This window comes from Bufo bufo, chromosome 7, assembly GCF_905171765.1.
Source record: "Bufo bufo chromosome 7, aBufBuf1.1, whole genome shotgun sequence".
In the NCBI taxonomy this organism is placed as follows: Eukaryota; Metazoa; Chordata; class Amphibia; order Anura; family Bufonidae; genus Bufo; species Bufo bufo.
Window position 1 is genome coordinate 162,162,892 of NC_053395.1, and position 14,820 is coordinate 162,177,711.

Here is a 14,820-nt window from a genome sequence, read left to right on the forward strand (position 1 = left end):
AGGGTGACGATGGGACGCAGAGGGAGTCTGCTCCCTGTAACTGCATACATGCCGCAAGAACTATCGTCTATGCCATGGAAGTGATTAAACTATTAAACGGCCCAGATCAGTGCTCCTGCCAGTTCAGGCGATTAGAGCAGGAGCGTGACTCTCATCATCGCTCTCCACTGCACATGCTCAGCGCAGATCTTTTCTACTCAAGAGAGGAGCAGACTGCCTCTGCGTGAGCAAGTGGATGAGGTGAGTAATTTTAAATTTTTTTAGACCCAAAAGGCCACATTGCACTAGCTTATTACAGTTTTTAACAGCTGTTAGATGGGTGCACTTCTGTCTAAGCGGCTGTTAAAAACAGTCCCATTGTTTGATAGGCTGAATAGGGTTTTAAGGATTCATAATAAATCAATACGTAACAGAACAAATTTCTTGTCAAAATTTGTCGAAGCTGACACATGTTTTAAAACTTCGCTCATCTCTATTCATAATGTATATCACGATCTTCCTAAAATGAGTCTTAGGGCTCATGCACATGACCGTATGCCCTCCAAGACATATGGTCCGTGAGAGGGCCATATGTCCCGGAGCGGCATACATTGTGCGCACGGGAGTGCACAGCATCATAGATTACAATGATGCTGTGCATGACGGGCCGACCGCAGGACTATTGTCCCGCACTCAAAAGATCATATTAGTGCGGGACAATAGTCCTGCGGGCGGCCCGGCGTGCACAGCATCATTGTAATCTACAGTCAGGTCCATAAATATTGGGACATTGACACAATTCTAACATTTTTGGCTCTATACACCACCACAATGGATTTAAAATGACACAAACAAGATGTGCTTTAACTGCAGACTGACAGCTTTAATTTGAGGGTATTTACATCCAAATCAGGTGAACTGTGTAGAAATTACAACCGTTTGCATATGTGTCTGCCACTTGTTAAGGGACCAAAAGTAATGGGACAATTGGCTTCTCAGCTGTTCCATGGCCAGGTGTGTGTTATTCCCTCATTATCCCAATTACAATGAGCAGATAAAAGGTCCAGAGTTCATTTCAAGTGTGCTATCTGCATTTGGAATCTGTTGCTGTCAACTCTCAAGATGAGATCCAAAGAGCTGTCACTATCAGTGAAGCAAGCCATCATTAGGCTGAAAAAACAAAACAAACCCATCAGAGAGATAGCAAAAACATTAGGAGTGGCCAAAACAACTGTTGGAACATTCTTAAAAAGAAAGAATGCACCAGTGAGCTCAGCAACACCAAAAGACCCGGAAGACCACGGAAAACAACTGTGGTGGATGACCGAAGAATTCTTTCCCTGGTGAAGAAAACACCATTCACAACAGTTGGCCAGATCAAAAACACGCTCTAGGAGGTAGGTGTATGTGTGTCAAAGTCAACAATCAAGAGAAGACTTCACCAGAGTGGTTCAGAGGGTTCACCACAAGATGTAAACCATTGGTGAGCCTCAAAAACAGGAAGGCTAGATTAGAGTTTGCCAAACAACATCTAAAAAAGCCTTCACAGTTCTGGAACAACATCCTATGGGCAGATGAGACGAAGATCAACTTGTACCAGAGTGATGGGAAGAGAAGAGTATGGAGAAGGAAAGGAACTGCTCATAATCCTAAGCATACCACCTCATCAGTGAAGCATGGTGGTGGTAGTGTCTTGGCGTGGGTATGTGTGGCTGCCAATGGAACTGGTTCTCTTGTATTTATTGATGATGTGACTGCTGACAAAAGCAGCAGGATGAATTCTGAAGTGTTTTGGGCAATATTATCTGCTCATATTCTGCCAAATTCTTCAGAACTCATTGGACGGAGCTTCACAGTGCAGATGGACAATGGCCCAAAGCATACTGCAAAAACAACCAAAGAGTTTTTTAAAGGGTTTCTGTCACCCCGCAAAACTAATTATTTTTTTTTTGGATAGTTAGATTCCTCATAGTGCGATATAGGAGAATATAATGCTCTTACTTACTTTCATGCGGCCGATTCTTTATAAAACAAACTTTTATAATATGTAAATGAGGGCTCTACCAGCAAGTAGGGCGTCTACTTGCTGGTAGCTGCTGCAGAAATCCGCCCCCTCGCCGTGTTGATTGACAGGGCCAGCCGTGATCTCCTCCTCCCTCCAGCCCTGTCAGTAATTCAAAAATCGCGCGCCTCGCGTCATTCGGCGCAGGCGCTCTGAGATGAGGAGGCTCGTCTCCTCAGCACTCCCTCAGTGCGCCTGCGCCGATGACGTCTTCTCTTTCGGTGATGTCATCGGCGCAGGCGCACTGAGGGAGTGCTGAGGATACGAGCCTCCTCATCTCAGAGCGCCTGCGCCGAATGACGCGAGGCGCGCGATTTTTGAATTACTGACAGGGCCAGCTGGAGGAGGAGATCACGGCTGGCCCTGTCAATCAACACGGCGAGGGGGCGGATTTCTGCAGCAGCTACCAGCAAGTAGACGCCCTACTTGCTGGTAGAGCCCTCATTTACATATTATAAAAGTTCGTTTTATAAAGAATCGGCCGCATGAAAGTAAGTAAGAGCATTATATTCTCCTATATCGCACTATAAAGAATCTAACTATCCAAAAAAAAAAAAAAGAGTTTTGCGGGGTGACAGAAACCCTTTAAGGGAAAGAAGTAAAATGTTATGCAATGGCCAAGTCAATCACCTGACCTGAATCTGATTGAGCGTGCATTTCACTTGCTGAAGACAAAACTGAAGGGAAAATGCCCCAAGAACAAGCAGGAACTGAAGACAGTTGCAGTAGAGGCCTGGCAGAGCATCTCCAGGGATGAAACCCAGCGTCTGGTGATGTCTATGCATTCCAGACTTCAGGGTGTAATTGACTGCAAAGGATTTGCAACCAAGTATTAAAAAGTGAAAGTTTGATTTATGATTATTATTCGGCCCCATTACTTTTGGTTCTTCAACAAGTGGGAGGCACATATGCAAACTGTTGTTATTCCTACACCGTTTACCTGATTTGGATGAAAATACCCTCAAATTAAAGCTGACAGTCTGCAGTTAAAGCAGATCTTGTTCGTTTTATTTTAAATCCATTGTGGTGGTGTATAGAGCCAAAAATGTTAGAATTGTGTCAATGTCCCAATATTTATGGACCTGACTGTATGTTGCTGTGCACTCCCGTGCTCACGATGTATGCCGCTCCGGGACATATGGTCCGCTCACAGACCGTATGTCTCGGAGGGCATATGGTCGTGTGCATGAGCACTTAGTGCGCATTTCACATATATTATTAGTCTGCGGGTCCCTTGTGGTTATTGTCATACAACATGCATCAATCATTTTAAAATTTCACTCAAAGGCACTATATATCAGATCTTGGGGCGCAGTGAATGCAGCACTGCTCGTGCAGGCTATGTACTCACCACTTCTTGATCTTCCTCGACCGCTCACTGTGCTGTGTCCTGCACACAGCGTGAGGATGTTGGTGCGCTCAATGACCTCACTCTGTGTAGCATCGGGTGCCAGCACAACGTGGGAGGAAGACCAGGAAGAGTGCTGAATCTCAGGAGCAGCAGCAGCGTCCGGATCATAAGGCAGGTTGATTTATTTTTTTCTGTGATCTGAGGTCTGATTCAGATGGACTTATTAACATGGAGGTCTGATTGAAGGACTGCAACGGCTGGGTTCAGCGTCTGGGGATCCTTTGCAACTTGGGAGGTTTCTACAAAATATGTCCCTCGTATAGAGCAAGTAAACGTAACGCCAGTTGCAGTTAACAACGAGGACATGGAGTCCCTTTTGTAGATGGTAGTGTTGGTACCCAGTGTAGGAAGGCAAGAGTGGTGTTAAATAGGCCACAATATCCCTGGAGATGTTGTGTAGCACTTTGTCATGGTGCTCCTTACCTGGATACGGTTGGATCCCAGACATGGCCGTTCGAAGCAGCTGAAAAGGGTTGTTAACTTGGATAGTGTAGAAATAAAGTTGAGTCCAGACTTGGGTATATGGAAGTTCAACAGTTGCTTTACTTTGCATAAACGATAATCAAAACAATCCACAGAACTTGTCTTGGTTCCCAACAGGTTTTAGCAGGACTTTGGCAGGCAAATTACTTCTGCAAAACAAACTTCTCTCTGCTGAATCTGTAGTGTACTCTCTTAGCTCTACTATGTCAGCAATATTAAATAGGAATGCTTTCCTTTCTGCTGGATGCTGTTGTTCTAAGTCTGTCTCCCACTATGATCCTAGGAACTTCTTGTCCTGGTTGGCTTTGAGGGAGAGCTCAGTCCTAGAGGGACGAGCATCTGCTTTATTTCCCTATAGCATGGAGAACAGGAACTAACTGGTTCTACTACGATTGTACTTGCTCCTCGGAGAAGAATATAAGAGAGCTGGAAAGCCAGGTTCCACCCTCTGTATATTAGCACTGCCAAGTCTGCTGCCACCCGCTGGTGAACCCGGTTATTACATGAACAATACAAATGCATTAGAGTAAATGCACACTACTTGGAGGACCTGGAATAAAGGCATAAGATGACATGGTTATTGCATATACAGACAGAAGCAGGGTATAGGAGTGGGAATGCCACTTGGGGGCGTTACATTCCCCCTTACTTAAGAGGCAAGCCACCCTCGGTTTGTGCTTAGGGTAAGTTCCAAGGGTACCCAAGGGAAGTTAAAGTGCTGCATTAGACTATATATACAGTTACTAAACTGGTATAGTAACAGCTACCACAAGGTCTCTCTGCCCGTATTAGTAAGGTGTCTAAGAACAGTTTCCCTTTCAGTTGTAACAAGAGAACCAAACAAGTGTGCACTAAGCGCTCATTCCTGGATTTCCTGGGTGTACTGGGCCCTAGTACCAAAGAAAGCAAGGGGGTGTCTTTATTTTGTAGTCCCACCACTATGCAATGAAACTCCAGCAAATAGAAGGGTGGCATTATCCTGTGTTCCCTTATGGCAACAAGGTCTAGTTATGCTTTACGCTTTGTCACCTTAATGATTACAACAGGTAGCTAAATATTTTTCCTAAGCCTAGTGCACTAGGCCTTAGGACATGGAGGACTAGTCATACTCAAAACTCTCCAATACTTCTGGAGCAGGAACACTTTCTCCTACAACTCCAAACTTTATAGTAGCAGTGGGTTACCCTTGATGGTGTTAAGTTTGCTTGGAACATAACCACTTGGCTCAAGACCATTAGTTCTACATGTACTGTCTCAAATTGTACTCAGAGGCAAACATTATTGAGCAATAGGAAATTAGGACGTGCTTGGAACGTACCAGACACACTCAGAGGCAGTCCACTGTGAGAAATAAAGTAAGGTGCTGACCATATGGCTAAGATGGTAAAAGGCATAGGTGATATAATAGTGCATAAATAAACATATTGTGGCACCTGTAAATGAATGTATACAATAGGTACAGTATTTTTGAACGTTGCTTAAAATGTAAAACGGTTAGTGCAAAACATTTAGGGCACACTTTTATTAATGCAAGTAAATAGTAAATAGGGCAATAAATTCACTTTAGAGTCTCTTTTTCTTCAGTACTTGAAGGTAAAGTGCACGGAACAGTGCAACAAAGTCTCTTGTAGATAACATAGTCTTTTGTAATCCATAGGACAATAGTAATGCCATTTGTAATCCAAGGTAAATAGTAAATGTCATTTGTTGTAATCCACATGGGTAATAAAAGTACTTGTAATCAACATGGGCAAGAAATGTCACACAGCAGCACAGGCCATGAGAACCATTGACAAAGGCTCCCAAATAACCTGAAAAGGGGGGAAAGGAAATTTTGGCACTATCCAGTGCAACTGGGATTAAATGATGATGGGGGGAGTCCTAACAAAACATGACCATCAGGGTCAGGGCAGAACGGGGGCAACCTGTAAAAGAAACATTAAAATAATGCCAATAGGCACCCACCGGTCAGGATCAGTCCACGGTGTGGCTCCTAAAGTCAGTACGATATTTTAAAGTAGAGGTGGCCCAGCTCCTTAGAGGAGGGACTGGATGTCCTCTTCGCTACTTGAGCTTGAAAAGGTCATGAGGGGACGGTCCTGTCTCCGGTAGTCCAACCTTGACTGAGTGGTGGAGCGCCACTGCCCTCCGGCAGAGTCAGGTACTGATCTGGTGGTAACGCTCTGGACCCGGGACGCAACTTTTTGTCTAGTAGGAGCGGGTGCTCCGGCCATCTGAAATGGGTCCAGGACCTCAGGCTGTAGGGGCGCTGGTAGTACATCTACTGGGGCTGTAGCCATCTTCCAGGGCAGTTAGTAAATTGTCTTGGGCTTGAATGACATAATAGTCGTAGACGCACAGCCCACCTGACATGCTCGTGGTGGCGGCAGTTCAAGAATGAGGGGCTCCGGCTCTGGTTGCGATCTTTCGCAATAGCGGAGCACGCCATCTTTGGTCTCCTGTAAGGATCCGACCTTCCCCACCGCAACTGTCTCCTCCTGCCAGACCTCCGGGGCCGACGTAGGGTAGTAGGTTCACCCCGGTGGCAAAGGGGCCTTTTGGAAGACCACATAGGGGTGTACACCACCTGCTCTCCTTGATATAAGTTGTGCTGTGCTTGGGCCAGATACGGCCGCTTAACAGAGCTCCGGTTTACAAAAAGTTGCGTTCCGGACCTGTCGTCCTAAATGAAGCTGCTGCTCCGTTCAACATTGGACCACAACACAGTCCCAATCCTCCTTTCCAATTCCAGGTCACCGGGCAGAGGTCGGTCTAACAATCGGACGACCCAGTTCTCCACCACCTTTCTATAATCCCATGAATCGGCGGCATGGGACGGTAGGGTTGAGGCGGTCCTGCTCCCAGCTCTTCTGGGATAGCGGCGTAAGAACTCCCGCCACCTCCACCTCGCCAGCCAGCACGGGGGACGCTGGGGTCACTGAACTGGGTCCCCTCCCGCTCTGGGATACCTTGGGGTTCAGCCACGATCATACCCTTTCCATCACAACACCAGCAACCCCTGTGATAACACCTCCCCTGCCATACTAACCCCAACAACAGCGAAACACATATTGTTCACATCAGCCGGGCTCCCCAGCCTCCGGCACCAGCGGCCGGCCCGTTCATTGACCACACTAGCCTGACTAGTATTCCTTCTGAAAGGGACCCTCCAGGAGAGTGCACCAGCGGGCTCACGGTGCCGAGGATACAGGTACTGCAAGTTTACTCTCTCATTACAAAACACCTATGTATGGTACAACTTCCAGTTTTTAAACAAAAGAATAGCAAGGTCTAGCACTCCTGTCCAGTTGATAGCATTCTACTTTGGGTATAAAATCTCAAAGAATCGTTCCGTAATGAGGGAGAATTATTATTATTATTATCATTCTCCTCCATGTAAGGGACTCCCTTTTTTGCACCCCAGACCATGTACTTTTACCTATCTGTATATTCACACCTGTATACAATCACAAAACCGTTCGATGCGATTATATATACCCCCAACAGGGCTTTTTAGTTGTCTTCCTTAGTTTTTAACTTTTTAATATATAATAAATTTTATCTACATCCTTCAGCCATTTTATCTCTCTTTTTTACTTCCACCCTCTATTTAAACATTTGTCTAATCAATCAATCAATCAATCAATCAATCAATCAATCATCCAGCTAAAATACTGAAGCAACCAACTACTTATGGTTATATATTATGTTCATGTTTTTGTCTTTATTCATTGATGTATATGTATACATATGTATACACACTATTTTAACTACTGTCTTCCAGCTACTATGAACTTTTGATCATTTACACTGCCCAAACTACTGTAATAACTATGTTTTTTCAGACTTGATAAAGGGGTCCTGAGTACCCTGAAACGAGTCGTCTTTCCAAAAAAATAAATCTCGTATCCAAGCTCGGGTTGTGATTTGCGCCTTAAGTCCATCGGCTCGCCGCACGAATGCAGTGCAGACGAGACCTTTTTTATATATCCAAATATCCACCCAAGTGGCGGTTTGGCCCCCGCCCAGGGTCGTCTCAGACACCATCCGGCAGTACCAACCCAGACAACCTCCACCATTCGAACCTCCCTCCACTAAGGTTGCACCACAATCAGTGCAAACCAAACCAGGTGAGTAACTTCACTCACCCTGGGTAGGGGGAAGGGACATCAATTTGTTTACCCTCACCTATGAGCGCCTTCTCTCCTCTCTTGGCCATTTGATCTGAGGTCTGACTGGGAGTCTTATTAAAATTGGGCATCTGATGTAAGGTTTGATTGGGAGTCTGATCTGAGGTCTGAATAGGGGCCTTATTAACAGTGGGAGTAGAGATGAGCGAATTTTTTTAAAATTAGATTCAGCCGGTTCGTCGAATTTTTTGAAACAATTCGGTTTGATCCGAATTTATTCACAGCGAATCACTTAAAAAAAAGGCTATTTCCTGGCTGCAGAGAGCCATTATAGTGGTGTAGAACTTTGTGCCTTGCAGTAACACGCATAGAGAGTCTGCTGTGGTAGTGAAATAATACTGTGAGTCAGTATGACATGCAGATGATAGGCGTCACTCTTAGAATCACTGCACACTTCACTTATTATGGCAGTCACAGGGCGAAAACAGACCAAATAACTCAAGTATGAACTCAGCCTTACAGGTCGATGTTAGCGCCAAGAAGAAGCGCACTCCTTTTACACCGTCGTCAGCTGATTCCACATAGATGTCTACAGAACCTGTTCTACAGGGTGGGCCATTTATATGGATACACCTTAATAAAATGGGAATGGTTGGTGATATTAACTTCCTGTTTGTGGCACATTAGTATATGTGAGGGGGGAAACTTTTCAGGATGGGTGGTGACCATGGCGGCCATTTTGAAGTCGGCCATTTTGAATCCAACTTTTGTTTTTTCAATAGGAAGAGGGTCATTTTACACATCAAACGTATTGTGAATTTCACAAGAAAAACAATGGTGTGCTTGGTTTTAACGTAACTTTATTCTTTCATGAGTTATTTACAAGTTTCTGACCACTTACAAAATGTGTTCAATGTGCTGCCCATTGTGTTGGATTGTCAATGCAACCCTTTTCTCCCACTCTTCACACACTGATAGCAACACCGCAGGAGAAATGCTAGCACAGGCTTCCAGTATCCGTAGTTTCAGGTGCTGCACATCTCGTATCATCTGAAGGCAATCGTCTATGCTGTGAAGATACGAGATGTGCAGCACCTGAAACTACGGATACTGGAAGCCTGTGCTAGCATTTCTCCTGTGGTGTTGCTATCAGTGTGTGAAGAGTGGGAGAAGAGGGTTGCATTGACAATCCAACACAATGTGCAGCACATTGAACACATTTTATAAGTGGTCAGAAACTTGTAAATAACTCATGAAAAAATAAAGTTACGTTAAAACCAAGCACACCATTGTTTTTCTTGTGAAATTCCCAATAAGTTTGATGTGTCAAATGACCCTCTTCCTATTGAAAAAACAAAAGTTGGATTCAAAATGGCCGATTTCAAAATGGCCGGCATGGTCACCACCCATCTTGAAAAGTTTCCCCCCTCACATATACTAATGTGCCACAAACAGGAAGTTAATATCACCAACCATTCCCATTTTATTAAGGTGTATCCATATAAATGGCCCACCCTGTATTAAATGCTTATACAAGTAGAGCACCCCAACAGAGTAGAGAGGGTGTCAGCAGTAGGTTTGTGTTGACGTCACTGATTATTTTGTATGATGTACCCTTCCTCTGATCTGTCAGAACAATAACCCCCAAAAAACGGATCCGTCAGAACAATAACCCCCAAAATACAGACCCAACACTACGCACTGACTGACTGCTACCCCCTTTGCCTCTGTGAACCCGTGCAGTGCTACTTCCCGGGAAGGTAGGCTCCTTTGAAGCAGGTGGTCTACCCCGGGCACGTTTGGCTACCGACCACTGCTGCCACCCTAGCGACTTGCTGGCTCCGCCGCTGCCTCATGGGCAAACTGTCACCCTCTTCACCTGATGATTAAGCCCCTTCGTCAGAGGGGGTGAAGACGTGATGACGTAGGTTTGCTATGTCGCTCCTTCCTGCGGCCGTATGCACTATCCCGCTGCTCTATGCAAGACTCGAGCCTCTCTATCTGAACCACGGGACTTCCCCACCTCTGGGCACTTTGCGTTCTGCTGGACCAGACTCTCAGCAGATCCCCTGTGTTTGTCCGCCTTGTCTGGTGGTGTCTGCTTGCTGCCTCACTCGAGACGGGGCAGTCGCCCTCCTTCAGATGATTCGGTCTCCGCTTGAAGTTTGAAGTATCGAATATATGTTGCTTCGTGTCCTCCTCTGCCTCCATTTTGACCCGTCCTCCCCTATGCCCTGTGTAATCGTTTTCTCGATCTCCCCGCTTCGTCTATTTATTTATAACGAATATGGGACAGAAGGTAAAAATTTCTCAACTTTATAAAATGCTGCTTAAAACGATTTAATAATACAGGTTCTTCTCAAAAAATTAGCATATTGTGATAAAGTTCATTATTTTCTGTAATGTACTGATAAACATTAGACTTTCATATATTTTAGATTCATTACACACAACTGAAGTAGTTCAAGCCTTTTCTTGTTTTAATATTGATGATTTTGGCATACAGCTCATGAAAACCCAAAATTCCTAGCTAAAAAAATTTGCATATCATGAAAAGGTTCTCTAAACGAGCTATTAACCTAATCATCTGAATCAACTAATTAACTCTAAACACCTGCAAAAGATTCCTAAAGGCTTTTAAAAACTCCCAGCCTAGTTCATTACTCAAAACCGCAATCATGGGTAAGACTGCCGACCTGACTGCTGTCCAGAAGGCCATCATTGACACCCTCAAGCAAGAGGGTAAGACACAGAAAGAAATTTCTGAACGAATAGGCTGTTCCCAGAGTGCTGTATCAAGGCACCTCAGTGGGAAGTCTGTGGGAAGGAAAAAGCGTGGCAGAAAACGCTGCACAACGAGAAGAGGTGACCGGACCCTGAGGAAGATTGTGGAGGAGGACCGATTCCAAACCTTGGGGGACCTGCGAAAGCAGTGGACTGAGTCTGGAGTAGAAACATCCAGAGCCACCGTGTACAGGCGTGTGCAGGAAATGGGCTACAGGTGCCACATTCCCCAGGTCAAGCCACTTTTGAACCAGAAACAGCGGCAGAAGCGCCTGACCTGGGCTACAGAGAAGCAGCACTGGACTGTTGCTCAGTGGTCCAAAGTACTTTTTTCGGATGAAAGCAAATTTTGCATGTCATTCGGAAATCAAGGTGCCAGAGTCTGGAGGAAGACTGGGGAGAGGGAAATGCCAAAATGCCTGAAGTCCAGTGTCAAGTACCCACAGTCAGTGATGGTCTGGGGTGCCATGTCAGCTGCTGGTGTTGGTCCACTGTGTTTTATCAAGGGCAAGGTCAATGCAGCTAGCTATCAGGAGATTTTGGAGCACTTCATGCTTCCATCTGCTGAAAAGCTTTAATGGAGATGAAGATTTCATTTTTCAGCACAACCTGGCACCTGCTCACAGTGCCAAAACCACTGGTAAATGGTTTACTGACCATGGTATTACTGTGCTCAATTGGCCTGCCAACTCTCCTGACCTGAACCCCATAGAGAATCTGTGGGATATTGGGAAGAGTAAGTTGAGAGACGCAAGACCAACACTCTGGATGAGCTTAAGGCCGCTATCGAAGCATCCTGGGCCTCCATAACACCTCAGCAGTGCCACAGGCTGATTGCCTCCCTGCCACGCCGCATTGAAGCAGTCATTTCTGCAAAAGGATTCCCGACCAAGTATTGAGTGCATAACTGAACTTAATTATTTGAAGGTTGACTTTTTTTGTATTAAAAACACTTTTCTTTTATTGGTCGGATGAAATATGCTAATTTTTTGAGATAGGAATTTGGGGTTTTCATGAGCTGTATGCCAAAATCATCAATATTAAAACAAGAAAAGGCTTGAACTACTTCAGTTGTGTGTAATGAATCTAAAATATATGAAAGTCTAATGTTTATCGGTACATTACTGCAAATAATGAACTTTATCACAAAATGCTAATTTTTTGAGAAGAACCTGTAATACACGTTCTTCCGGAAAAAAGGCTTGGCAGATTGGGATAATATATTTGCAAATTTAAATTTAGTTTCGAGTTTAGTTTAGTTAATTTTAGTATAATTTTAATCAAGTTTTGGAGAATAAAAAAAAAAAAAGTTTTTTCCACCTGGAGACGAATACTGTCAAGATTGATGCAGGTGTGGTATTAGATGCTCATCAAGTCAGATACTTCTAAGGCCCCTTTCACACAGGCGAGTATTCCGCGCGGGTGCAAGTGAGTTGAACGCATTGCACCCGCACTGAATCCTGACCCATTCATTTCTATGGGGCTGTGCACACGAGCGGTGATTTTCACACATCACTTGTGCGTTGCGTGAAAATCACAGCATGCTCCTCTTTGTGTGTTTTTCACGGAACGCAGGCCCCATAGAAATGAATGGGGTTGCGTGAAAATCGCAAGCATCCGCAAGCAAGTGCAGATGCAGTGCGATTTTCACCCACGGTTGCTAGGAGACGCTCGGGATGGGGACCCGATCATTATTATTTTCCCTTATAACATGGTTATAAGGGAAAATAATAGTATTCTGAATACAGAATGCATAGTAAAATAGTAGCTTCAGACTATGAGAAGACAAAGTTGCAAGATTGCTTGGAGGTTGGAGAGTTGCGAAGTTCATCAAGATTCAAACCATAACTACCAGCCCCTGGTCTCTTCATCGGGGAAAACATCAAGGGTTCCCAGTCATTATGGATGGGAAGGAGGACATCCTGTGGTGCACGGAGATGGTCTTCGGATTCCCCCCCGCACTATACGGACGTCTCAGAAATGAACCGCTGCTCCCAACAGAAGCTCCTGGGAAGGTCATAGAGCGTCCTGGTCATCTGGCATCTATTCGCCCCGCTGAAGGATTATTTTGAAAGTGTGTAGAAGCCACACGGGGCCCCCACGCTGCAGATTTATCATGGAGACACCGGATTTTATAATATTAAATTATTATATAAAGAAAAAAAAAATGAAGCCCCTTCGTCACCCAGCTCCCAAGTGCGATCAGCTACATCATAATCATCGAGTACTGTCTGCACGTCACTGATGTCCGCCTCAACCGTCAGGAGCCTGACCGCTCACAACACCAGCTCCTACGCCACTCTCCTCATCACTACTTGCCCCCCTATCGGAGGAAGCGGCGGATGTTTCCTCCACATCTTGGCTGGCCAGTAGCTGCTGACTGTCCTCTAGTAGCTTGTCCTCGCTGTATAGCGGAGCTGAGCCCACAGCATATAATACTTCTCTGGCTGAGGGAACAGAAAAGTACAGAGGCAGGTTGAGGACAGGTGAAGGCACAGGTCCTGCTCCCGGGCAATGCCAACTAAGGGTTGTGTCTGACGAACCCACCGACTCTTGGCTGGGGGTGTCTGATGTCACTTTGGTCAAAGTGGATGACTGAGTCAACCATTCAAGAACTGCTGGGTTGCTGGTCAAGACACGACCTCTAGATGACACAGGGAGGTAAGGCCTCTCGCTGCGACTCCTGCTGCTTCGGCCCCTTACTCTGCTGCGACCTGTGCCTGTGCCAGAAACATTTAGGCCTCTGCCAATCCCCTGTGCTGGGACTTGCACTTCTCTGCCTGACATAGGGCTTGCTCACACGACCGTGTCGTGTTTTGCGGTCCGCAAATTGCGGATCCGCAAAATTCGGATGCCGCCCGTGTGCCTTCCGCAATTTGCAGAACGGAACAGGAGGCCTATTATAGAAATGCCTATTCTTGTCCGCAAAATGGACAAGAATAGGACATGACTGAGCAATGGATGCAGACAGCACACGGAGTGCTATATGCATCTTTTGCAGCCCCATTGAAGTGAATGGGTCCGCACCTGAGCCGCAAAATATGCGGCTCCGATACGGAACAAAACCACGGTCGTGTTGTTAGATAAAAAAAATATATAAAACGCAAATTAAAACACCCTAAAAAAGTCAGTCATTTTCTTACTTCACCACACAACGGCAAATACTTTTTTGTGCCACTATTACACGCAAAAAAGGGCTTTAGAACATATAACTGCACCGCTGAACGGCAAATATATTTTTATTTTGCCACTAATACACTGCAAAAATGGCTTTAGAACATATAACTGCACCACTGAATGGCAAATATATTTTAGTTTTGCCACTACAGCAAAAATGGCTTTAGAACATATAATTACACCGCTGAATGGCAAATATATTTTTGTTTTGCCACTAATACACAGCAAAAATGGTTTTAAAACTTATAACTGCACCGCTGACTGGCAAATATATTTTTTATTTTTCCACTAATACATGCCACAAAAGGCTTTAGAACATATAACTGCACTGCTGACCGGCAAATATATATTTTCTTTTTCCGCTAATACACGCCAAAAATGGCTTTAGAACACATAACTACACCGCTGACCGGCAAATCTATATATATTTTTTCACTAATACATGCCAGAAAAGGCTTTAAAACATATAACTGCACCGCTGAACGGCAAATATATTTTTGTTTTGCCACTAATACACGACAAAAAGGGCTGTAATTTTCTCACTTCACCACACAACGGCTAATAAGCCCTTTTTTCCCACTTTCCCCTTTTTTGCCGCACAAGGGCAAATAAGACGTATAAATATTTCCTTGTAATAAACCCTGTTAATGACTGTATCAAACAGCACTTGCACCCCAATAACAAAAACGGTTTGCTGAAATTACAGAGCTATATAATGGTAATTTGAATCCCCAGTCAGTGCAGCAAGGTGTACTAGGATTGTTCCTATTACCCAGGCTGTAACCTCCCCTACT